Source organism: Rattus rattus, chromosome 10, assembly GCF_011064425.1.
Source record: "Rattus rattus isolate New Zealand chromosome 10, Rrattus_CSIRO_v1, whole genome shotgun sequence".
Taxonomy (NCBI): Eukaryota; Metazoa; Chordata; class Mammalia; order Rodentia; family Muridae; genus Rattus; species Rattus rattus.
This window is the reverse complement of record NC_046163.1, coordinates 8,478,422-8,505,580: the sequence shown is the minus strand read 5'-3', so window position 1 is coordinate 8,505,580 and position 27,159 is coordinate 8,478,422. Positions and strand designations below refer to the sequence as shown.

Below are 27,159 nucleotides of genomic sequence, written 5' to 3'. Positions count from 1 at the left end.
CCTTCTTTCTTTTGCAACAAAGTCTCACAATACTGCCCAGGCTGCCCTTCAACTTCCAGACTCAAGTGATCATTAAGCACCTGCCTCCCATTCAGCTGGCAACCGTGTCACAACTGTCAGCAAAGATCCTAAGATAAGGAGTGACAGAAAATTACACCAAACTTTCAAAAAATATTTCTAAAATTGTTGTTATTTGTGCCTGTGCCTGTGTCTGGATGAGGGGTGGGACACCTGAGTGTCATGACAAGGAGGCAGGAAGGTGTCAGATCCCTTAGAACTGGAGTTACAGGCTGCTGTGAGCTGCCGAAACTTGAGATTTCCTCATTTAATTGTTTGGGTTGTTTTTTTTAAATCTGTAATTGAAAAGAACCCTCAACAATATAAACAAAACGCCTGTTATAACAGTGCATCATGTAGGAAAGATTTCTCAGGTATTATGTATAAAGTATGTGTGATATGAATATTTGGAGCTTAGTGACAGTAAGCACTAGTGTGTTCTTGGTACAGCCGGGGACAGCTCAGTGGCAGAGCATGTGAACAGCATGCATGAGGTTTGGGTTCAGTCCCTGGCAGTGGCAAACAGAGTGATCATTTTAGGCTTGGAGAGATGGCTCAGCCATTAAGAGTGCTTCCTGCTCTCCCGGAGGAGCCGAGACTGTCGAGGCTGACTTTCCTTTTACAGATGAAGTTAGAGTGAGATGCCATGCGTGCCTCAACAGTGACATTATCACCTGTCTGTATCATACATCTGTACCGTTCCACAAGACAATATCATCTGCTGATGTCATAGCAGTCTCCGATCAGGGTGGGAGAAAGTGGCCAGAGAGTGGCTCGTTTCTCCAAACGTGCTGCTGTCAGAGAGTGACTTAGGTCTGCCCAGCAGCTGAGCAGATGAGTAAAATCTGCCCAAAGGCCCACAGCCAAGATTTGAAGGGTTGGGATTTGAACCCCTCTTCCTACCATGTGGCATTGCTAAGCATCATTGTCCCCTTATGGGGCGACGGTTATTTCTAGTTATCAATTTGGCAGAACCTATAATCACCTGGGGAAGAGAGCCTCAATTGTCTTGTCTAGATCCGGCTGAGTTTTGGGCATGGATATTGTCTTGCTTGCCTGAATTAATGTGGGCACACCCAGCCAGCACATCGAGTCCCAGCACCATTCCCTGGTTTGGGCCCCGAACTGTGTAAAAGTATAGAAAGCTAGCTGAGCACTAAGGGTGAATGCGTTCATTTCTTGCTTATCTCTACTGTGGGTGTGACTAAGTTACTTCAAAGCTCATGTTAGCCCCCCAACCCCCAGTGATACACTGTAACCTGTAATTGTGACTTAAACTCTTTCTTCCTGGTGTTGCTTTATTTTACCACAGTAACAGAAATGAAACCAGGAGAGGGCCCAGCAATAGGAAAGAGGTGGGAGGGTTGAAGACGTTATTGAGCTCCTGCTGGTCAGGAAGCATGTGGTGAGGCCGTTACCACTGGCCTTCCCAACCTGCGCACTCCGGGGAATGGATACCAGCATTACCAATACTTGGCTAGAGTATTCAACATATGGAAAATGTTCACTAAAGTGACCAGACAGGTCTGAATGTTCACTGTCAGAATGGTAAATAAATTCATAAACAGGTAGATTCAGTGGGCTGGCAAATACCTGAATTTCGTGTAAGATCCTGTGTCAGAGATAAGGAGAAAGAGAAGACGTGTTCCTGGGGAGCAGAGAGTCTGCTTAGGAGAGGGTCCACACCAAGTCTGAGAACTGAGAGTGTCCCAGAGATGTAGAGTTTGGCAAGGATACAGGGTGAGGAGTGGGCTGGGAAGATAACATAGAAAAGATGGGAGGGGGGTTTATGTTAGAACCACTGAGCTAAGCAGATCTTGAATCAAGAGGGCCTTAGTGGCTAGCACTCAGCCTTCGAGACATGCTATCTAAACCTCTTTATTGAAGTGGAAAGGTGTGTGTGTGTGTGTGTGTGTGTGTGTGTGTGTGTGTGTGTGTGTGTGTGTGTGTGTTTATTAAAGTTGGAGAGGTGATATCTAAACCCCTTTCTGGTAGTGGAAAGGGGTGTATATGTGTCTGTGTGTCTGTGTGTCTGTCTGTGTCTTTATTAAAGTTGGAGAGGTTATCTAAACCTCTTTATTAAAGTGATGTGTCTGTCTGTCTGTCTACTCCTGAGGGTTCACCTGGCAGGGATTGAGGAGTACAGTGGGAGGGAGTGGGGAGATTCTGGAGAAAACTCAGTCAGTTAAGGAACTGTAGTGATCTACTCGGGAGGAGATGGTTAAGGTGAGAATGAGGATCTTGGGTCTATTGGCTGTGGTCAGTCAGCAAAGGTGAGCTTGGCTGAGAAGAGGCAGGAATCTGGAGGGAGGTGATCAAATTGAATGTTCAGGGAGAAAAAGCAGGGACTGTTTATCTGGGGCTAGCTGGCCTTACGAGGCTCTGGGAGAGAGAAATGGGGCATTTACATACCCCCTCCAAGGAGACATTCATATACATGTGTGGCAGGTGGAGTGGATATGTTGGTGGACGGATGTACATGTGTGTGCATGCATATGTAGAGGCCAGCAGATAGCCTCAGGTATCTACTGTCCATCCACCAAGGTTTGATTTGAGACGATGCCTCTCACTGGCAGGGAGCTTCCCAGTACTGGGATTAGAAGCACACGCTACCACTCCTGGCTTTTCGCTGGGGCTCTGGGGAACCCAGGTCCTCATGCTTGTGTGGCAAGCTTTACTGGTGGAGTTAACTCTCCAGTTCTTCTTGCCTAGAATTGGTTAAAGATATAAGTCAGTTTAATGTAATCCTGATTTGTCTCTGGGCTGGCTTGGTCCTCTGTGGTAACAGAGTCGTCAGCCTATATGGCAGCCACTGGTCTTGCATGGGCTTTCGACTCTTTGTGACTGAAATTGGGAAGGGAGAATGTTCTCAGGAAAATACCATGCCTCTCTTAGACCTTCTGGAATAGGATCTGGGCTGCCGTGTGTGTCCAGTCAGCAGCCACAGTCCTAGGGAAGCAATGCATGGAATGTTTCCCTGTGGAGACCTGGACAGATCCAGATGAAGGTGAGGAACTTGTGGTGCCTTCGCCCTTCTTCAGGAAGGACACACCTAGCACCTACACCCCGTGCCCCAGGCAAGTCACCTGCACTGTCTGCTTTTTACTTTTTCAACAGAAGTCTGAAACTTTGTAATGAATGAATGCTGGGAACAAATCTAGAACAATAAGTTAGATGTTTCTTTAAACAGAAACACTGGGAGGCCCCTAACAAGGTATTTAGCTTTCTGAGTGTCTTTCCTCTTCTGAATGACTAGAATAGTAGTACCTCAAAGAAGTATTTACGTTGGGCAACTTGCACTAAGCTTCTAGGGTCTTGGCACTGAGAAGGTTCTGGGTGTTTTGTTAACACTGTAGAAATGGCTTGTTTGTACAGTGAGATTGGATTTTCCCCATTTCCTTCCCTTCCTTCCTTCCCTTCCTTTCCTTCCTTCCCTTCCCTCCTCCCTCCCTCCCCCCCCCTCCCCTCCCCTCCCCTCCCTTCCTCTTCTCCTGTACTTCCCTTCCTCTTTCCCCTTCCTTCTGGTCTTCCTTTTCTTTTCTTTCTTTCTTTGACAGGGTCTCAAGTAGCCCAGGCTGGACTCATACTCTGTACATAGCCACGAATGGCCTTGAACTTCTGATTCTCTTGCCTCTACCTCCCAAGTGGGAGGGTTCACGTGTATCAAGCCAGCACTGCATTCTCCTTTTCTTCATGCCTCTTGATGCAGCTAACATGGTTCCTTCCACGTATTTAACTACACATTGTAGCATGATCACCAGGGAGACTTAAGACAAGGAGGGGATGTGCCTGGACCGATTACCGTGTCAAGGGGTTCTTAGGAAGTTGAGAATTGCTATGCCGTCTGGTAATGAACCCTGACTTCTGACATCGGGAAATCAGTGGGTAGTACAGGCTTCAGAATTCTAGTGTGTCATCTCTCTGCTGTGAATAGAAGAAACTAGACCTTAGCATTTAAACTCCCCAGGTTTCTGGGTATTAATATTTCACATAGGTTTCCTTTATCATCTCTTTATCTGGGTTCTCTATTTGCTCACACTTGAGGTTGATTTAGCGTGTTGCAAGAACCCAGCCTTGTCTCCCAGACATCATTAATCTCTCCTTTCTTGTGCATTGTAAGTGTGAAATTAATCAAAAAGCAAAGGGAAATTAATAACACGTTGATATTCACAACTCATCTGAGGCCTCCCAGCAGGTATGCAAGTCCTTTATCTGAATTAGCAAACACCTCAACATATTGAAGGTATAGTGAAGGTATTTGGGACATGACCCTGCGTTTCTTCTGCTTTGATGATTAGTCAGTACATTGTCATGGAGTCACTGAAAGACCCTTAGAAATGAAATCAGCTGGACTTTCCTCATACCTATATATTGCTTGTAGATAGAGAGAAAGCCAAGCCATTGTTGCTAATTTGCTTCTCGTCGGTCATGGGAGGTTTGCCCTGAGAGATGCAGTTTTGATCTCTATTTACAGTAAACCACACTTGATCTCATGCTCACCGTTTCTTTCCTATGACCTATGGGAAGCTGAGTTTCAAAGGATACGGTGTGGTGAGCGCATCGTGGAAAGGAGCGGGGAGTTATAATTACAACTCCCTGCTCAGCTTTTACTGAGGGTGACAGAGGACACACTTTTGCCACCAAAGTGTTCCTGTGGTTGCACCAGGGATAACAGGCAGCAGTCACCTTCCATTAAGGGCGTGAGAGAAGTCTCCTTACTGTTTCAGTGATAACATAAGGCGTCGAGTGACTCAGCAGCAGCCTCATCGAGAGGAATTAAAAATAGAGAGCAATGGCTGACATCATCCTATAACAAGTTGTTAAGGAGCAGAAAAAAATGCCAGAGTTGTATAAGCAAGAGACCTTTTGGCATACCCCCTAATCAGTCATTGCTGGGGTCACCATACGTACTGATTTGCAGGTTTATGCTAAAGTCCGAGGTGTTCATCAGCAAGCATGCATGCATATGTGCATGCATGTATATAGGTGTCCCTGTGTGTATGCATGTGGAAGCCACAGGTTAACTAACGTTGGTTATCTTCCTAAATAGTCTTCACCATATTTTTTTTCTTTGAGGCAGGGATTGACCCTGGAGCTCACCAAGTGGGCTAGACTGGCTGACCAGCGAGCCTCAGGGTCAGCTTGGCCTCTGTCTCCGGTGCTGGCTTGAGCTGCCACACCTGGCTTTTATGTGTGGGTGCTGGGCATTGCTTTCCAATCTTTATGCTTGTGCTGTGATCCCTGTGCCCACTCAGCAGTCTCAGCTGCCCTGTACCTGAGGTTTCCTCCTCAGTTTCTCAAGCGATGCCTGTGCTGGCCTGTGTGGCCGTTTGAGGGCTGCATTTTAGAACAGTTGGGCAGGCAGAAAGTTTGAGATGGTTCTGGAAGAAGAATTTTATTTTTACTTTATTTAGTTTTGATGTGAGATGGGTCTCATATGACCCAGGCTGGCCTTGAACTCCTGGTTCTCCTTGCCTCTTCCTCATGAGTACTAGGATTACAGATGTCTGCCTCCACTCAGGGTTTATCAAAGCCAGAGTTTTAAGATTAATCTCTAGGCCAGGTATGGTAGCACACATCTTTAATCTCATCACTTGGGAGACAGAGGCAGGGGGATCTCTGAGTTTGAGGCTAGCCTGGTCTACATAAGGAGTCTCTGTCTCAAAAAAAAAAAAAAAAAAAAAAACATGAATTTCTCAGTGCCTTTCATAGTAACGTTTGAAGAAGATAGAAATTCAGTGTCTCCTGTGGGGCGGTGTGCTCAGGCTCTGTATGGAGGATCTGCTGTTTGATGGTGTAATAAACTTTAAAGGTGATTCTAACCGTAGATAACCTGCAGGGTGTGGCGGCGTATACCTGCAATCCCGGCACTTGGTAGGTGGAAGCATTATTTCTAAGAGCTACTTTCTTATGGCTCTACGACTTTATTATCCCACTAAAGTTCCAGCAGCCATAGCCGCAGGCATTGCCAATGTCTGAAGAGGGCTGGAGGACCCCATGCCCGTGCTTCAGGCAACTGTGTTCTCTTAACCAGGCAGTGTGCTGACCCACGTCCCAGACGTGGACAGAACCGCACAGTCGCCTTGCTGTTCCTCAGGGGTCCTGGGAGTTGGAACTGTACTTGGGCCCAGATTTCAGTTCTGCCATATTTTGAGACAGGTGCTGTGGAGTGCAAAACCTCACTGAAGTGGGAAGATGGTAGCAGTTTTGAAATAAACTACTGAGAGCATACATGGCGGCTTTGGTGTTTCCAGTTAGCTGCCCCTGTCCTTGGTGCCGATGTAAAAGATGAAAGGGGAACCTGTGCTGTGTCACATCTGACCATGAAGTGAAGGAAAATCCCCTACAGGGAATAAGTGCAGAAACTGCTTGAGGGAAAAGCATGAGAGGACATCCACCTGGCAGTACCGACCCAAAGCACATGAAGGGAGGCCCAGGATTCTAGAACCAACTTCTTTACTCCTGTGCCATCAGATCCTGAGTCAGGAGGACGTAGGTAGACCCGAGAATGAAATAGATGGCCCTGGGACAGTGGGCGGGCTTGGGGATGTGTATTCAGGCCTGAGATGGTATAGGTGGCCGTGGACATAGCGTAGACAGGACTTGAGAAATGCGCGTGGTCAGGGCACTGTCCCCAGCATGTTTGGGGGGTCTCAGGTGTTTTGTTTGGTTAATCACGTGCACCTTTGGGCTGCTCCGGGTGAGGGCTGGGAAGGGACAAGAAACCCAGGTGCAGACACTTCATCACTTCCTGGGTGGACTGGTTGGTTGGTAGGTCTTTTAATGGCCCTATGCAAAGTAGAAAACAAAAGAGATACATTTTGCTTAGACATGAGATTTCAGTCTAGTCTATGCTACTCCCTGCCATCCCTGAGGTTGCAGATTTATTCCCCGTTCACGACTAAATCCTGCTCTCGTGACCTCTGTTAATGCCTTCACAGTTTAGATGTAACTAAGAGGAAAATCTAGGTCTGGGGTCATAGCTCTGTTGGTAGAGTTCTTGCATTTCATACACAATGCCCAGCCCAGCACTGTGTAAACCACACACCTTAATCTTAGCACTCCAGAGATAGAGGTAGGAAAATCAGACTTTCAAGATTATCCTTGGCTGTGTATGGAATTTGAGGCCAGCCTGGGCTACATGAGAGCGACATGGGACGTCAGTGCATAAGCCCAGGAAGAAACGGAGAGCACCTACACGTGGGTGTCTGCTGGATAGAAACTGTGGCGGCGTGGACAGTTTGAAGGTGTAGAAAGGGGACATGATCTCTTCTATCATTTTCTTTATAGACAGACCTAGAAATGACTATAAAATGTCACCAAATGACCCCTGTGAATGCTTTTACCGTTTAGGTATAATTAAGAAACAAGGAAATCCAGGACAGGAGACACAGCTGGTTGGTAGGAGAGGGAGGGTCTGGAATGGTTGGGTTATACACTTGGCTTTGTGGGAAATGAGATTTAAGATTACTTGACCATTGAAACATTCCCCGGGGTGAAAGTAAGCAGCTCTTCAACTTCTCATTGACCACAGACTTTGCGAGTGCCCAGAGCCAGGTTCCTTCCGAGATTTGGGAAGTAGTTTGTGGGATGTTTAAGGTACTTCATAACTGTCTGAGAACTTGAAAGCTCTTGGGGGTAGTGAAGGTTTAAAACATGTTGTCTGGGTGCAGATGCTCAGTGGTTAACAACACATACAGCTCTTGTTGACATGGGTTTGGTTCCCAGCACCAGCGTGCATGTAGTGCACATACCCACACACATGCATGTAATCAAAAATCAATCAGAAAAAGCCAGGTGCAGTGGCATGTGTCTGTCATCTATCACCGGGGAAGACAGAGACAGGAGGATCTGTGAATTCACTAGCCGACCAGCCTAGCCAAGTTGGTGAGCTCCTACTTTCTTGAGAAACCCTATTTTAAAAAAGTAAGGCAGAGGCCGGAGAGATGGCTCAGTGGTTAAGATCACTCGCAGCTCTTGCAGAGGACCAGGGTTTGATTCCCAGCACCTGCATAGAGGCTTACAACCATCCGTAACGTAACTTCAGTGTCAGGGCACATCTACTATATATATATATATATATATATATATATATATATATATATCACAAAACACTCAATACATGAAATAAAAGTAAATAAATCTTTAAAAAGTAATGTGGAGAGAGATTGAGAAGGAGACTTTACACTGACCCCCTCTCTGCATGCTCAGGGACATAGGTACGTAGCCACATAAATGCCCCTCACCCACCCACCCACACATCCCCAGCATCCCCATCTTGCTGGAATCATGAGAACTGGTAGCTTTGTTCTTTACAGTAATCTTTTCCCAGAATCCCTTCCTTCACCTCACTCAGAGCTCTCTCAGATAGCGGCTCACCTGACAAGGGTCCATGAAGTCCTTGGCGTGGATTCAGCCCCACCCATCAGTAAACATTTACCGAGTCCTGACTGCTTCCTAGAGACGGTGGACCTAGAACAGTTGAGGTTTCAGCCTGCACCCAAAGTGCCTCGACCCCACCCTCCTCTGGCATCGCTTAGAGCTCCCTCACAGGGATTTGAGATGTTGACACTGTAAACTGTTGTAGGCCATGGTTTTTAGAAAGAGGAAACCTTCCCTGTATGGGTAAAGAGTAGCCAAGCTATTTAATAGCACACTCTTCCATGAAGTCTTTAAGAATAAGGACTAGTTGATTCTGTTTAGAAGACTTAACTAGTTGGCTAAGTGTGTGTGTGAAGGAGTGAGGTCAGGTCTTTTCCTTCCCTCCTAGAGAGGCCATGGGTGTTTAACAATTCTTGGAGGAGACATCGCTTGGCTATCAGAACCAGTTTTTGTTTGGGGTGTGTGTGTGTGTGTGTGTGTGTGTGTGTGTGTGTGTGTGTGTGTGTGTGAATGTGAGAGAGACAGAGAGAGAGGCAGACAGAGACAGACAGAGACAGACAGACAGATAGACAGGCGAGGGTAATTCAGGTCCACTGGAAGAGCAGTAATCTCTCTTAATCACCGAGCAGTCTCTCTAGCCCCCAAAATGGACATTTTTTAATGCTTCAAGGTAAAGCAGCTACAGGTAACATGTTGTAGGGGCATAATTTGAGGGGACAGGCTTGCCACTGGGTTGTCTTTTCTTTCCTCTCACTTTGTAACAGAGCCCGTGTGAGCTTGTTTCTGTGTGTGCTTAGAACCATGTATGTTAATGTGTTAGTATGGACACATTGGCGTTGGTAAAAGGCTTTACTGCCTGCTGAGACCTGGTGTGAAGAGGTCTTAGTTAAGACTGCCTTTCTTAACTAAGAGTAGCTTTGTTTCTGTCTAACTCAGTCGCTCAGTTACTCAGGCATTTTGAGGCAGTCTTTTTTATTGGCCTGGAACTTCACCCAAAAGGCTGGGTTGGCCATCCAGCAAGCCCCGGCGATCTGCCTGTCTCCATCTTCCCTCTTCACCATACCCCGGATTAGAAGTGCCCACCACCATGCCTGGCTTTTCCCATGGGTTCTGCATGAAGGGTGACTCCTCACGCTTACAAGGGATGTTTTTTTTGCCTTCTGAGCTGTCACCTAACCTCTGCGTTTTAATGTCTTTGAGGAAGAGAACTCCCTCTTGGGCATATGAGTTCCAAAACTCAGAAACAGAGATTGGACAAGCTCTTTGACGGCCTCTCCATACAATGTCTCATACCCTTTAACAGAGGAACTTAAAGCTGCCTTTGTTCTTCCTTTTTCAGGAGTGACTCCTACCCAGAAGTGGACTTGGAGGAGGGTCCGTTAGACCATGTAAGTACCGTGTCAGCAAATATGCGTCTTGCCTGAACAAAGAGATCACAGTAGAGAGGGAGGACCAAGAATTTGAGGCAGATCTTATCTTTTAGAAGTATCAGCATTTACAGACATTGCTCTGGGATATAGCCAAGTTAGTGGAGTGCTTACCTGGCATTCACAGAGCCGTGGGTTTCACCCCTTGCATTGTATAAGACCATATGTAGTGGTTATAGTGTGCCTGTAAGTCCAGCGCTCAGAAGGGGGAGGTAGGCAGATCAGACGTTCAGTCATTTTGGGCACTATATAGGCTTTGAGGCCAGCCTAAGCTGTATGAAATCCTGTCTCAAAAAGGAATACACATACATGCACATACATCAAAACAAACACACATGCACAGAATGGCCAGATAGTCTCTGCACACAGTGATGGGTATCAGCTCAGGAACCCCAAGACCAACTTCTCAGCACAAAGGAGATTTATTTCCCTTGGAAGGGCATAGGGCAGGGAATAAGAGACACATACAGGAGACAGGGGACTAGGGAGAGGGGAAGAGAACACGGGAGAGGAGGAAGTGTATTTGTTCTTGAGTGGGATAAGGACTGCCTTTGGATAAAGAGGAAACAGATGTGGCCCACAGGAAAGTGGAGGTTTATAAAGGTAAAAGGGTAAGCCCCATGTTAGGATGAGGTGTTTAATTTTAGTTGGGCACATTAATTAGGTGAGCTTAATTAGAGGGACTTTTGACTATTGGACTTCAGTACTTGGATGGCTGGACCTAGGTAGTCAGCCCCAGGAGGAGGAAATGGCCAGATAAAGGGAATAGACCTGGGTGGCCAGCTTTACGGGTATAATCTAATGGCTTTTAATGACATTTAATTAAAAACAAGGCAGAGGGAATTGGGGAGAAGGGCAAGCCATGCTAGAGCTGTTCGCCATATTGGGGCTGGCTAGAGTCCCTTCACTCTGATCTCTGGGTGTATGAGGAACCCTTGCTGAAGGAATTCATTTCCCCGTCCCCCATATTGTGTCTATTTTGTAGAGAAAACAGTTTGCTAAGTGTGTCTTTCAAGTGTCTGGATCCCCTGTGGCGCTCCATCCCCCCCCCCCCCAGTGGTACCTTGGTAAACTTGGGATAAGAGCATGCGGGCTTCAAAGGCTGAGATTTTGGGGTCAACACAATGCAGCATTAAACATTTCTAATTCTTATTTCTTTTATGTATGTGGGCTTTTGAACACACTCAGACTCTAAGCACATCACAGTAGCAAAAACACCCAGGCTTTGCCCTCAGAATGACTTCCTGTGAATAACAGCAGTAAAGTTAGCACTGAAAAGTCATGTGACCATGTGACTTTTATCTGTGGTCTCTCTCTAGCTGTCACCTTGAGAGTCTGTCCCTCTGGGAGAAATGAGGGAAATAGGAAATGTCTCCTTTGGAAACTCAAAGGCATTTTGAATCTCTAAGGACGCGGAATCTTTAATTTCCTTTTTGTCTAAAATGCAGCGGATGCTCTGAATGCCCACAACTTGCTTACCGAGAATAAGAGTCATTGCAGGAACTGGTCAACTGAGCAAGCTCTCTGCAGGGTTTGCTCTCCAGGAACCTGGTTTAGTGCTGTCTGGTAGGCAGTGTTCTCCCGGGGTTGCCAAGGATGGCAGCTCTCGGCAGCACGCTGGCCTCAGAGCTGTGCATATTGTCCCTGCCCTCCACTACAAGTTCAAAGATATTCTCAGCTACTTCATGAGTTTGAGGACAGCCTGGGCTACATGGAACTGTTTTGTGTTTGGTATACTGTGGGTTTTTTTTTTCTGGCAGTCTCCATCCCTCCCTCCTGATCTCTACCACTGTGTGGGTTTGACAGTCTCCATGAAACAGGCTGACGTGTTGGCGTCATGTAGGACTCCCGGCACATGTCTTTCTACCACCTAAAGATGTCACACACACCCTCCCCTCCAACTTTGGTGTGCCTTAGTTAGTCACCTTTCAAGGGCCCTCCTGGCTCTACCAAACATGACAACTGAAAGAGCAGCTGTCTGTCGGCCTCCCCCAGAGCCGCTGCCGGTTTGGGCTGTTGTCAGCTTGGTGTTGGAGGAGATCCATGAGCAGCAGACTCGGCCGTCACTGACATTTACAACTTGAAATCTACATGGTGGATGGCTTTATATTTCTTATCGGCCTTTAAATAGCCTTCGGTAGACGTGGCACATGGCCTTTCCACACGTGGATAGACCCGAGTAGGAATATAGTTGGCCTCCCTTTTAGTGACTCACTCTCTTCCTCCACCATGTTACCAAGTCCTGTCTCTGCTGACGTAGGGTGACAGCAGTTTGTCAGGGTAAGATATGCCTGTGACGGATGCATCTGCTTACAAAGAGAGGACTTGTTTGGACAGTTTTAGAGGCATTTCCTCATGGTTGGTCCTGTTGGTTTGGCCTGTGGGGAGATAGTGTAGCAGGTTATAGGAGAAGCCTGCTCATCTCATGGCCAGGATGCTGAAAGGGAGAAGGGAAAATGGTGGTGTACTTAAGGTTGGTGTACCTTGAATCTTCTTTGAGGATAAAATCCCGAGTTACCTGAAGATCTCCAACTAGACCCCGTCGCAAGCGGCATCCATCTGTCTCATGCTTTGAAGAGCGCTGTTCTTTTTTTTTTTTTTTTTGGTTCTTTTTTTTCGGAGCTGGGGACCGAACCCAGGGCCTTGCGCTTCCTAGGCAAGCGCTCTAACCACTGAGCTAAATCCCCAACGCTGTTCTTAACTGTTAGCTTGACACAGCCTAGAGTCAGACGAGTGAAACTACTCAATGGACAAGCGGCCTAGATCAAAGGTCTTGACTGCTAATTGATATAGGAAGCCCCATCCCACGGAAGGCAACACCCCTAATCAAGTGGTCCTGGGCGGTATTTGAAAACTAGCTATCAAACCAGGCCTAGTGGTGACATTTTTATTCTTTAAGGTAAGAAACAATGAGAATTTGGAAAGAGAATACAAAATTGAAGGCCAGTGTCATGCTGGCTGTCAACAGCCTTGAGTGGCCCAGTGTCATAAACCGTATTTGGATTTTAAAAAAAGGATCAGGTATTTATGAATTGAGAGCGACTCTGGGTCTTTATAAGTAGAAAGCACTAAGTGGAGGGGCCCCGGCCATCCTGGGAGGGGCCCCATGGTGAGAGGAAGTAGAGGTAACTAGACTGGACAGAAAAGAGATGGCAGTGACATCCTTATAACGATGTCCGTACCGGCCCCATAGAAATGAATGAACACAAATCAAAGCCTTTCTTTGCTCTCAGTTCAGAGAGACCTGAGAGTCAGAATGAGATTGGGGGTGTGTGTGTGTAACAGTTAGGGTGATTCCGAACAAAGCCAGTGGTCATGTGTACTTCTGAAAGAGACAGACCTTCGGTCTAAGTGCTCAGTCATTGCTGCTGTAACTGTCTGTCTGGGTACCCTTGGGTAACAGAGAGTCCTGGCTTTAGGGATTCACCCTAACAATGATCCGACTATGTGATGGTGTGAAAGCCGTGTGCGTTCAGTGGATGCCATAGCCGTGTTTCTGACTTTGAATTGAGAGCCTACCCTAGACTAGTTAGTGTGCAATAGACTAGTTAGTGTGCAATAGACTAGTTAGTGTGCAATAGACTAGTTAGTGTGCAATAGACTAGTTAGTGTGCAATAGACTAGTTAGTGTGCAATAGACTAGTTAGTGTGCAGTAGAATATGCTTTGGGGATGGTACTCAGATGCAACAAGCCACGTCTCCCTGCTGTGAAATCATAATGGGATTAGGGGATACTCACTGGCCTGTCCTTCCTTCAGCCTAAGGTCACATGGACCCCAGGATGGGGACGTATGAAACCCGTTGTATTTGGGGATGACAACATCATATTACAGTGTCAAAAGCTTGAGCACCCAGGTCGGGAAGATGATTTAGTTACAATGCACCTACCTTGCAAACATGAGGGTCTAAGTTCCAGCCCCAGAAACCACATAGGGGTGCAGGAGAAGAAGCCGGCATGGGCCTGGAGAGATGGCTCTGTGCTTACGAGGTTAGAGAATGCTTACTCTTCTTGTGGCGTGGTTCCCACACTCAGATCTAGCAGCCCACAACCGCCCATAACTCCATGTCCACGGGACCTGATACCCTCTTTTGGCCTCCGTCAGCAACTGCGTTTATGTGTACGTATGCTCACGCAGACCCATGAATATACGTATTAAAAGTAAAAAGATACCCAAGGGCATATTCGAAATAAAATATAGATGTTTAAATAAAAGTAAATCTTTAAAAGAATCAAGTGCTAAGGAAGCTGAGACAGGCAGACTCCTGGGGTCCACTGAAACACAGTCTAGCTTACATTGCAAATTGTGGGCTAAGGAGACAGCCCTGCCTTCTGTTTAAATAGAGAATTGCAAAATCAGCAGAATCTGAGACCTTGGTGAGGAAGACAAAGGTGAGGAACTGGAGGCTTTCCCCTTCTGTGTTTCTCTGCGCCCAGTTGAGGCCTAGTTTTAGGTGTCATATGTGTGGGCATCTGCCTACTTAGTTGTGCACGAGGAAGTCAAAGAGCCCCTGGCAGGGAGGGGTTCGGGCTCTCCTTCCACCGTGTGTGTGTGTGACCGAACTCCTGTGGATCGCATGGTTACTTGCTGAGCCATCTTGCCAAGCCTGAAGGATTTTAATGTATCATTAAAATGTGTAGTGAGTGTAGTGCTTATTAGCAAATGATACTGTAGTTCACAGACGATACTTTATTTAATTTTAAAAGTTACTTAACTACTGGCCTTCTTGGATTGTCTTAAGAACAAAGGATGATTTATGAGTGTGGTTCTCTTGATTTTTTTTTGTTTGCTTTTTGGTTTTTTTTGTTTTGTTTTTTGAGATAGGGTCTCACCTCAGAGGCCAGGCTGGCTTTGAGGCTCTATGTAGGCAGATGGGGATGATTTTAGGTGGTTCAGATGATATAACTCAGAGCTCTGTACACACTAGGTGAGCGCTCTACCAACGGAGCCACATCCCTAGCTCCAAGCATATAATTTTTATTTGAAAAATTACCACCTCGACTGTCTGAGGCCTTAATTGCTACACTTAACACGGTGAAAACACAGAGCCGTGATAGCAGTGTAATGAACGCGAAGGAGTGCTGGAGGCTTTCGGGTTTGGGTGACCAGAGGGATGGTGGAGAGGAGACAAGTCAGCGATGGAGGGGTTCTGCACATAGCGAGTGAGGTGCCAGTGCAGAGAGAAGGGGTGGCCCAGGACCTGCATGCTCACTGCAGTGAAGTTTGTCTCTTCCCTTTGCATCCTGTTGTTAATTTATATCTTCATTGGAAAAGATTCTCAGAGAAATAGTTGGCCTCCCCCACTGCTGTGTTCCCAGAATTTACTTTCCTGAGCGGTAGTTCGAGCAGGGTAAATTAATCATCGCCACAGGATATTCTTCCTCAGGGACACAGCAGTGTATGGTCATGTGGGGAATGGTGAACAGAGGTGGGTTGGGGGTAGAGATGGGGGAGAGCAGGGGCCTGTATAGCCAGAAGTCACAGCCTGTCCACCACCACAGGAGACAGAAAAGCTTTGGACTTCTGTCACCTGCACTGTGCAACCTGGGGTAGGTCCTTCTCTATGCCTTACTCCTTCCATTTGTAAGACCTGGGTAACATCCCTCCATTGAAATTGCTGTGACAGTTTTATATGTTCTGTACCTATCTCAGAGAAAAGATGTTGATATTTCTGCTACTGAGTTAAAAATATCATGAAAAGAAAAAAAAGCAGCTTAGGAAGGGTTTATTTTGTCTCACAATTTGAAGGTATAGCCCATCAAGATATAGCAGCAGGAATTTGAGGCAGAGGGTGACATTTTAGCCATACCCAGGAGATAGAATACTGGTGCTCAAGTGACTTTCTTCTGTTTATCCAGTGCAGGCTCTTAGCCTAGGGAATGGTACTGCCCATTGTGGGTAAGTCTTTGCACCTATATTGACACAACCGGTAAAATCCTCCACAGACACATCCAAAGGCCCATCTTCCTTTTAATCCCAAATCTCATCACATTGGTAATTGAGTTTAAGTACCACAGTCATCTCCCAACATTTTAGCTCTTGTTACAGAGAAGGGGAAAGATTTCTGGTCACAAATGGTTGGTCATAACCTTTTGCAAATGAAAGCAGTGTTCTTGAACCTGGGTATTATACCAGTGTGCAGCATCTACACTGACTGAATGTGGAGAGAGGTGCTCTTTTTGCTGCCGAGGTATCGTATTTTCATCTTGCATCCCCTAGAAACTCACACAGAACCCATTAGTCAAAAGGACTTGTCTTTAACCACAGCTTGCTGTGGTAGGGTTCCAGGTCATCTACACTTCAGACTGATGGACTACAAATCCAGAGTTCCCAAGAACACCTATGTATGTATATGTTTAAGTGCATGTGGGCTCGTGCATACTATGATGTGGTTGTGGAGGTCATAGGACAATCCTGGAAGTCAGTCTTTACCTTCGAACCAACCATCTTTGAGACACAGTCTTGTTCTCCACTGCATAGGCCAGGCTAGCTAGCCCCCACTTCTGAGTGATCCCCCTCACTTTGCCTGGCATCTCAGGGCATCTGGGAGCAATAAGAGTATTGCTGTGTCCAACTTCAAGTGGGTTCTAGGGACTTGAGTGATTTTGAGGTAAAACATTTGACCCACTGAAACCTCTCCCTTGCTTGAGTTCTATTAATTATAAAGACTGTTAACCAAGTCAATGAAGAGACACATAGGATAACGTCTTGGAGTGTCTCAGATTCAACTCCTCTGCCCTGTTCTTGTGGAATTAGGGAGTGTCACCTTCCTCTCTCATTCACAAACTCTCCCACTGGATGTACCATCGAACACAGTGTCCAGAGTCTTTCCTGGGGCATCGTTGAAAGGGGATGATCCAGTCTAAGACTCTGGCCTGTTACAACTTATAACGCCCTCTCCCCGTTGTGGGCTGACTCTCATGGTCATGTGGCTGCTCTTTCTGGTGGCCAGCTAATCCTTGAGTCATGTCACCCTTTAGTACACTTAGATCTGTGAAGCTCAAGAGCCACAAAGGCTCCTTTTAGTCAGGAAGTCCTAAGGACTGGCGTTGGTCCCACCCCGGGAAGCAGAGACAAAGTCCGGGTATATGCCTTAATACGTAGGAGGCACATTCAATGCAGGGTAAGAAGGTGACTGGGGATGGAGCCTCCTACCTCTCTCTGGTCTTGGTGCTGTTGTTCTAACTCAGGGCCCACTAGTGTACTTATTTGATGGGCTCAAGTCGCTCTAGCTTTTCTTCAGAATTGTGATTCTCAATCTTCCTAAGGCTGTGACCCCTTCATTTAGTTCCTTCTGTGGCAGTGACACCAACCGTAAGATTATTTTGGTTGCTACTTCATAACTGTAATCTTGCCACTTTTGCGAATAAGATGGGAATATGTGATGATGCAGTTGGTCTTACGGAATCCCTGTGAGAGGGTCGTTCAGCTGCCAAAGCGCTCAAAATCCACAGGCCGAGAACCACTGCTTTAGAGAAACTTGGTTTAGTTGCATAATGGTAAGCCAGCCACAGGAATTTTGTACCGACCTAATAGCAAATGGGTTCCAGAGAGCCCCTGCACTTGCTTATTTTACAGATGTGCCTTAGTGACTTTCTTGGATGCCCTTTGTGCAAACAGGAAGCTGCCGGATGCCCATCTCTCAGTCTGCTTGAAGGTCCTCTTCCTAGGAAGGTTGGGGAAACGTGGGTGGATGCCGGATGTGGCTTTGGGATGAGCAGACCCATAGAGCTTAGATCAATCAGGAGTACTCTCTTTGCATGGCCCTGTTTGGTATTTTGCATGGCCTGCCCTGATTTGTGTGGCAGAAATGGTCAACTGGAAATGAATCTGCACAGAGTGGCTCATGCTAACCTCCGGAAACTGTGCTTGGCTAATCTGAAATGCCCTCCTTCCCATGGCGTGAATTACATGCCAGAGGACGGCACGCGGAGAAACTGTAGTGAAAGGACTTCTCCCAAGTAGAACCCCACCATGTCCATTGTCCTGTACTGCAGGCTTATTCTGCTCACTGGCCAGCCCATTCCCCCCTTCTGTTCAGCCCACTCAATAAACCATTCTTCCTGTTCTTCTCTAGAGGGTGAATTCTTTCACTGCCTGCTGATTCCCTTCCCCACTCTCACAGTGCTGCCTACCAAGTATGATATGTTTTTTGCCCCTTGTTTTCTGGTCCCTAAGAGATCTGAGGTCGGGGGATTCTGCAGCTGGGAAGGTCTTTCCTGCAAACCTCACATCAGCAGCAGTGCTTCCCGAATGTTCATTCTGGCATGATTTGGCTTCTGGAGTAAGCATCGTGTTAAATGGATGTTTGCGCTTGTGCAGGTGCATGTGTGTGCGTATGTGCACATGTGTGCACGAGCATGTAGAAGCCAGAGAACAGCGTTGGCTGTCCTACTGAAGACTTATTTTGGGGGACAAGTTCTCTCATTGGCCTCCAGTTTTGCATTCCCAGCACTGGGATTCCAAGCATAAGTCACTGTGTTCAGTTGGGTGTTTGTTTGTTTGTTTATTTCTTGGTTTTGTCGTTTTTGTTTTTGTTTTTGTTTTTGTTTTTTTATTTTGCTTCTGGAAATCAAACTCAGAAACTTATGCCTATGCAACAAGTGTTCTTAACCCATGAACAGCATCTATCCCAATATAGTGTCTTAACCATTCATCCATGTTATTGAGGCTGAAGAGTATACTCCACTGTATGCCTACCCTGGCCTTTGTCTGTTCCTTTGTGGATGGACACTGGTTACTGCCACCCTTGGGCTTTAGTGACCAGTGCTGCTATGGATATTGGTTGGTGAGGTTTGTTTGTTCTGAGACAGGGTCCCTCTGTGTAGCCCTGGCTATCCCGGAACACACTGTATATATTAGACTGACCTTCAACTCAGGGAGGTCCTCCTCCTTCTGCCTCCCAGGTGCAGGGGTGGCAGTCATGAGCCACCCCACCCAGTTGAACGCAAGTCACCTTTTAAGTCTCTGTTTCAGATATTTGTGAGTATGGACCCGGAAGTAGGCTTCAAAACTTAACTTCCTTTACATTTATTAGTTTGTGTATGTGTTATGGGTAGAGCTGTGCATGTCACTGGGCACACACGGAAGTCAGGAGGCAACCAGAAGAACTCAATTCTCTCCTTCCTTCCATCTTGTGGGGCTCAAGTTGCCAAGCTCTGTACTAAGTGTCTTGCCTTCTTCACCATTGGTCCAACACCCCGTAAATTTTTTTCCACAAGAAAATGAAGTCTGCCATCCTGTGTGTATGTGTGTGTGTGCGTGTATGTGTATGTGTGTGTGTGTGTGTATGTGTGTGTGTGTGTGTTTGTGCATGTGGGTGTATGTGTGGGTGTATGTGTGTGTGTGTGTGTATGGGTGTGTATGTGTGTGTATACACATGGGCTTGCACATATGCAAACATGTCTGGTTGTGTGGAGTTCAGAGGTGGACATTGGCACTTTTTCCTCAGTCATTTGCCACCTTAGTTTTTGGACAGGCTCTTTCCCTGAACCTGAGGTAACAGGGATGCTGCTGGGTTGGCTGGCCAACAAGCCCCAGGGATCCTCCTGTTTCCAGCTCACCCAGTGCCAGGTCAGGGACATATGCTCTCACACTTGGTTTCCAGTGGAGGCTGGGGATCCCAACACAAGTTCTTATGCTTGCCCAGCAAGCAGTTCCCTGACTGAGCATCTCCCCAGCACCCTAACCCTGCTATTTTTTTATGTGATTAATTCAGAGCAACTAGTTACTTGCCAAAGTGGTAATAAATCCAAGTTATTTGAATTAATAAAAGTTTATTTTTATGTGTGTGTGTGCATGTGCATGTGCGTGTTTGTTTGTACATACATGCAGGGTCCCATGGAAGACAGAACAAGGATCTGCTAGAACCAGAGTTCTAGGCAGCCGTGAGCTTGGCTGATGTGGTTGCTCTCAGGTCCTCAGCCAGAGCTGCATATTCTCTTAATGGCTGAGCCATCTCTCCTGCGCCCAAATTACTTGGTAGCAGTGGGAAATTCTCAGTGTGAGTTTCTGAGACAGAGAACTGTGTTTATCATGCTGAGGACTGCCCCATGAGCGGTACCGCCCAACAAGTAGATAAAACCATGTCTTAGTGTTCAATTGCTGGGAAGAGACACCAGGGCCAAGGCAACTCTTATCAAAGAAAGTATTTAATTGATGGTTTGCTTACAATTTCAGAGGCTTAGTCCATTATCATCATGGCAGGGAGCACGGCAGTGCTAAGGCAGGCATGGCGCTGCAGTAGTAGCTGAGAGGTTTACATCCAGAGAGAGAGAGAGAGAGAGAGAGAGAGAGAGAGAGAGAGAGAGACAGAGACAGAGACAGAGACAGAGACAGAGACAGAGAGAGACAGACAGAGAGAGACAGAGAAACACACATACACACTCACAGACAGAGAGACAGAGACAGAGACAGACAGACACACAGACACACACACAGAGAGAGACAGACAGAGACAGAGAGGGAGACAGAGAGAGAGAGACAGAGACAGAGAGAGAGAGACAGAGACAGAGACAGAGAGAGGACAGAGATACAAAGACAGAGAGAGACAGAGATACAGAGAGAGAGAGAGAGGAGACAGAGAGAGACAGAGAGAGAGACAGAGAGAGACAGAGAGAGACAGAGACAGAGACACAGAGAGAGACAGAGGCAGACAGAGATAGAGACAGAGAGACAGAGACAGAGAGAGAGACAGAGAGAGAGACAGAGACAGAGGGGAGAGACAGAGACAGAGATAGACAGAGAGACACAGAGAGAGAGAGAGAGACAGAGGGGGGGAGGAGACAGAGACAGAGAGAGAGAGGAGAGACAGAGACAGAGATAGACAGAGAGACAGAGACAGAGAGGGAGACAGACAGAGAGAGAGACACACACACCCAGAGAGAGAGAGAGAGAGAGAGAGAGAGAGAGAGAGAGAGAGAGACAGAGATAGAGACGGACAGAGAGGGAGACAGGCAGAGACAGACAAAGAGGGAGAGCGCGAGCGAGAACTCCAGAGCTTGGTATGGGCTTTTGAAACCTCAGAGCTCACCCAGAGAAATCCATCTGCTCCAGCAAGGCCACACCTCCTAATCCTTCCAAACAGCTCACCAACTGGGGACCAAGCACACAAATACATGACCCTGTGGGGCTATTCTCATAGCCCCTCTACCATAGGAAGCTTGCTGGATACATTTCCAGCGGTCTCTGCTGGTCACTAATAGGATACTTAGCCTCATTGATTTAGTTAGCTCACAGTGCTGGTACATGGTGGTCAAAAGCTTGACTCTGGAGCCAGTCACACAGGCTTAAACTCAAGTTCTTCCAGTCACCAGGTAGAGAAAGTAATTTACCTTCTGTGCCTCAGTTTCCTTATCTGTCCATTGGAGTTTGGATACAGGTCTACTTTAAGGAAGTCACTCATCACAGTGGCTGGTACACAGCAATGTGGTGGATGTTGTTAGCGCGCAGGAGTGTGTGTGTAGGGGTGGAGGTGGGGGTTGAATGTGTTCCGGGGTGGATATTGGGAATGGAAAGCAACAACTTTCAAGAATTGGTTCTCTCCTTCTACCATGGGGGTTCTGGGAGTTGAACTTAGGTCGTCAAGCTTGGTGGCAAAACACTCTCGTATTGTATCAGGCAATTCTTTTAAGAAAATAGCAGAATCGTGGAGCTGGGATGAAGCACCGAATGGGAGGGCTTGGCCTGCCAGTTTCTGGGGATTCTCCTGTGTCTGCCTCCCGCTTTCCCACAGAATGCTGAGATCGCAGATGCACACCTCTGTGAAGGGACTCTGGCCAGCCTGAGCTTGGGAGCTTGGGAAGTATGGCTCTGGCAGGCCTTGCCCTGCCTCCTACCTCCTACCTCCTACCTCCCCCATTACCTCTGCCTTGTTTGCAATTAAATGTCATTAAAAGCCATTAGATTACATTCCTAAAGCTGGCCACCCAGGTCTATTCCCTTATTTGGCCCTTCCTCCTCCTGAGGCTGACTACCAAGGTCCAGCTATCAACTATTAAAGTCCTACAATCAAAAGCCCCCTCTGGCTCACCTAATTAGCATCCCTAATTACAATTAAGCACCTCCTCCTGACACAGGGTGTCTCCCCTTGTACCTTTTAAACCTTCATTTTCCTATGTGTCTCCTTTCTATCCAGAGGCAGTCCTTTGTCCCACTCTGGGACAAATCTCCCTTCTCCCTTGTTTTTTTCCTCCTCTCTCTCATCTGCACTCTCCTGTCTGTCTCTTATTCCCTGTCCCGTGTTCTTCTGGGGCCAATAAATCTCCTTTATGCCAAGAACTTGTTCTTGTCCTTTCACGCTTTGCCAGGCTTTTAAGAGGGTTCTGGGGACCGAACTCAGGTCCTACTCAGGTTTGTTCAATGAGCATTTTGCTTGCCGAGCCTTCTCTCCAGCTACAACATATCAAGATCTCTGTTCCCTGTTTGCAGTCCACGGGAAGATACGCTGACATTTAAATATTCTTTGTTCTTTTCTAGTATTGATCAGGTTTTTTGTTTCGTTTTGGTTTTTTTGTTGGCTTTGAGCAGCATTAAATGGCTACCGTGAGGAACAGTGGGAGTGGAGAAAGCATTAATTTCACTCGGAAAAAGAAAATGCTAGACTCCAAACTGCTAAAAGAAACAGTTCCCCAAGGGGGAAACAAGCAGAGGGGCCTGTCTCGTAGTTGCTCCCGACAGATGTCGCTCATGCTGGCTGGCCTTACTTACGCTTGCCTTGGAGCCCCTCTGCCCGGCCTCTGCAGTCTGAGCTTGGTGTCCATGGATCTGGGCAGTTCTCTCTGTTTGCATTCCTCAAGTCTTTGTAGCTTATTAAACAGTTGCTGCCCCGGCTCCGTGGGGATTGCTGGGAGGTTGTTTATCATTTGCAATGAAACCGGATCCTTCCAGATCCTGGTGTTGGATCCCACTTTCCAGTCCGGTTGATGTCCCTGGAATGCCTAACGCGGGGGGCATATATGTCCTTGTAGTTTTGCGCATATATTTTCTGTTTTAAGAGTAAAAATAAATGTGCTTGCCTTTCAGGTTCAGGTTGACCCTGAGCAGCACGTCTTTCTCTGGACAGGGGTGGCAGATGGTGTCGCGCCTCCTGCCGGGTTAATGACTGTGCCTTAGCAGAAAACCTTGACTTGTTCTTGAGTCAATTTCTCCACCTTGAGAGGAAGCCGCCGCTCTGCCGATTCACACGCCTTCCCTTTTCTCTCCGTCAGTGGATTTTAGTCAGGAAAGAGGAATGACACCTTGTGGAGTAATTGCCTGTGAGTTGAATGAGTTTGATTAGGGTTATCAATCTGTATCCCAAAATAACAACGTGTGAATGGGTGTGCATATGACAGCTTTAAAATGCAGCTCCGGGGGCTGGAGAGATGGCTCAGCAGTCACGGGCATTTGCTGCTCTTCCAGAGGATCTGGGTTCAGTTCCCAGTACCCACACCGGTGTTGAAGAGACAGCCTCGCCTAGTTGGTGAGTTCCATCTAAAGTGAGGGGCCCTGTCTCTACAAGCACGGTGAGCAGCTCCTGAGAATGACACCTGCAGTTGGCCTCTAGCCTCTACATGCATGTATGCACACACACACACACACACACACACACACACACACACACACACACAAACACGTACTCACACCCACATATACATATGATCCAATGTAGTAGATCAAGCAGAGAAGGAGCTGGAAAGGAACCAGAAGCAGGGAACTGTGTGGTTTTAAAGGATGGGCTAGGACTGGGGGCCTCTGTCTTGAGCTCTTCTTTCTACGTAAACTCTTTTAAAAAAAAAGACTTTTTTATATGTATACATGTGCGTGTGCATGCCACTTGTGTGTGGGTGCTCGTGGAAGCCAGTGGAGGATGTTGGATCTCCTGGAGCCTAGAGTTAGGGGTGTTTGTGTGCTGCTTCATGTGGGTGCTGGGACCCAAATTTAGGTCCTCCGGAAGAGCAGCAAGCATCCCTAACCCCTGAGCATCCCTCCCAGTGCTCTCCTTAGACTCTTGATGGCTGCACTCATGCCTTCGCTTCCACTGAGGGGATTCTATTACAACCTAGCACGTAAGTGTGGGTCGCTGGGCTGCTTTGGACCGTGAGCAAGTATAAAAGAGACAGGGATGTGTTTCGTGAGTGAACGGTGTGTGCGTGCAGCTCCACAGCTCCCTCAGAATGTTTCCTTGGGGCATGTTGAAGTTGTCTTCGAACACTTTGGTTAACAGAAGATAAAAATTAGCGCACCAGGAAACTCACTTTCACGTCTTCCAAAATTGGTGATAGATTTGAAAATAAACATCATACTCCACTCTGGAGCTCCTCATGCCAGGCTGTTATTATCTTTTTTTAATTTAACTAAATTCCTAAGAATACTATCGTAGTAGAGCTGGGCCCCGTTGAGTCTTTGCCTAGCATGCCTGAGGCCCCGGATCCATCCCTAGCACCAAGTAACCTGGACATCAGGCACTGTTGGTGCATGCCCGTTACCCCAGAGAAGGAGAGAAGAGGGTCAGCAGTCCAAGGTCATCATCGGCTGCCCAGAGCGAGTTCAGGATGGACGGGACTGCTTGGGACCACATCTCTAAGGAGCAAAGAGCGCCGCCTTCCTTTGCTGTCTCCTGTGCACACCAAGCCTTCCCTGGTTGAGCTCTCATCTGAGACGGCCGTGCTGTCCGTCTGACTCAACCCCAGCAACTCCTGTGGTGGACGGGAGCCTTCGTGGAATCAGGGCAGGCTGGTAAAGGTCTGGGCCTGATGGTTCACAGGAACGCTGCTCTCCCTCTGCACTCTACCCACGCAGGCTGTTGGCAACGTCTACAGTGGAGCCTGGTGTATCCATTCTAGCTGGGTGCCGCCATGTCTTGCCTACCCCACCCACCCCCTTTCCTTTTTCTCTAAGTGATAGTAGCTAACTTGTTTTCTCCATTAATTCTGGAGATGGAACACATTTATTCCTTGTTCAGGAAAATAGTGATTTGCCGCCACCACCACCCCCGCCCCCTCCCCCCGCCATTCCACAAGCTGCTCTAGTAACGTCTATCGTTAATGTTACAGGAGTCTTCCTTCCCACTCCTGTCTCAACTACTGGATCATTTAATTTCGTTTTGTGCTTTTAATAAATGTTTATTTTTGTATTGAAAATAGATTCTTCCCTTATAGAATACATCCTGACCACCGTTTCCACTTCCTCTCTGCCTCCCAACTCTCCCACACCTCTCCTCTCCCCCAGATCCACTTTCCCTCCATTTCCCATCCAAAAAGAGCAGGTCTCCAGGAGAGAGCAACTGAACACAACAAAACAAAACACAGTAAAGGCAAGGCAAGAGCCCTCACACTGAAGCTGGACAAGGCATCCTGTCAGGAGGAAAGGGACACACCGGCTCCCTCAGTTAGAGAAGTCCTACAGAAACACCAAGCTAACAGCTACAACATACAGCAGGGACCTGATGCAGACCCCTGCAGGCCCTGTGCTTGCTGCTCCAGTCTCTGTGAGCCCGTATGTGCCCTGTTTAGTTGTTTCAGTGGGCTGTGTTCTCCCGGTGTCCTCCATCCCTTTGGCTCCTAAAATCTTAACTCCCCCTCCTCCGAGGGGATAAGGATGTTTCCCAAGGAGGGATGTGATGGAAACCTCCAATTTAGATTCTCCACATGATGCCTGGCTGTGGGTCTCTGCATCTGTTCCCATCTGCTGCCGGAGGAAGCCGCTGATGACGAGTGGGCTAGGCACCCATGTATGAGTATAGCAGAATACCATTATGAATCATTTCACTGATGTTTTAAACTAGTCATGGTTGCTTCTACCCTAGGTCTTTGGGCTGTTCAGTCACCAGTTCCTGGCCATCCAAGCCAATAGTGTTGCACATAGGCTTCCTCTCGTGGGGCGGGCCTCAAGTTAAACCAGACATTAGTTAGCTGCTCCCACAAATTCAGTACCAGCTCTGCTCCAGCCCATCTTGCAGGCAGAATAGATTGTTAGTCAGAGATTTTGAGACTGGATTGGTGTCCACATATGTCTCTTTTTTGGTAGCCTGCAGAGTACCTCCCCACACCAAAGAGACCAGAACATAGGGGTGAAGGCTCCATATAGGCACCGACTTGACCTCTCCACATTCAGTGAGCTGTGAGGATGTTGTCCTCTGCAGGGAAACCCTTCTGACAATTTTTGGGGAGCAACCCTCTGTTCTAGCATCAACCTGGGTTGTTTAGGGGTCACCACAGGACCTCTTCAGACAACAGCTTAACTGAATGCAAACCAGTTCTGCCACTGGAATCCTTGCAGGCTTCAGGAGATGGCCAGTTGAAACTCTGTATCCCTCATGCTAGGAGTCCTGACTGGGGTCACCCTCATAGATTCCAGGATGTTTCCACTGCACTAGGTTTCCGCACCACACACCCAAATACCCACTATTCCAGTCATCTCTCGCTGCACGCTCTCCTTCCGTTCCCAACTCCCCAGGTCACCCTGATCCCCCCTGCTTCTGCCCTTACCTGTCTCCAGTATATCCACAAAATCCATTCTATTTCCCCTTCCCAGGGAGATCCATGCGCTCCCCACTCCCAACTCTTCCTCTTGGTTATCAATTATGTAATAGCTAATATCTACTTATAAGTGAATACGTACCATATTTGTCTTTCTGCGTCTGGGTTACCTCGTTCAAGATGATTTTTTTTCCCTAGTTCCGTCCATTTGCCTGCAAATTTCATGGTGTCATTTTTTTTAAAAAACAGAAGAGAAATACTCCATTATGCAAATTAATCAAATTATCTTTACCCACTCTTGAGTTGAGGGATATCATCTAGGTCGTTTCCAGTTTCTGGCTATTATGAGCAAACATAGTTGAATAAACATGATATGAATGAACACATTTGAGTGAGAGTTCTTGTGGTAGAATGGAGTGTCGTTTGGGTATACGCCCAGGAGTGGTATGGCTGGGCCTCAAGGTGGATCAATTCTCAATTTTCTGAGAAATCGCCATTTGATTTTCATAGTGGCTGTACAAATTTGCAATCCCACCAGCAGCGAATAAGTGCTCCCTTTGTTACACATCCTTGTCAGCACGAGCTGTCACCTGTGTTATTGATCTTAGCCACCCTGGCAAGTATAATCTCAAAGTCCTTTTGATTTGCATTTCCTTGATAGCTAAGGATGTTAATATTTAGGTAAGTGTTTTTCAGTCAGCCATTTGAGAGTCATCTATTGAAGATCCCGTTTAGATCTGTACCCCATTTTTAATTGGATTTTTTTTATATCTAGTTTCTTGAGTTCTTTATATATTTTGGCTATTAGTCCTTTGTTGGATATGGAGTTGGTAA

At 47.1% G+C, this 27,159-nt stretch overlaps 1 protein-coding gene across 1 annotated transcript in view; it reads left to right on the top strand.

Moving 5' to 3' along the window:
• The window catches only part of Mgat5 (alpha-1,6-mannosylglycoprotein 6-beta-N-acetylglucosaminyltransferase), a 286,468-nt gene that overhangs the window by 36,992 nt on the left and 222,317 nt on the right, over positions 1-27,159 (top strand). Inside the window, exon 2 of the mRNA XM_032915150.1 lies at positions 9,779-9,827. The gene's annotated coding sequence lies outside the window, so the exon portion shown is untranslated. The remainder of the gene's footprint in view (positions 1-9,778; positions 9,828-27,159) is intronic.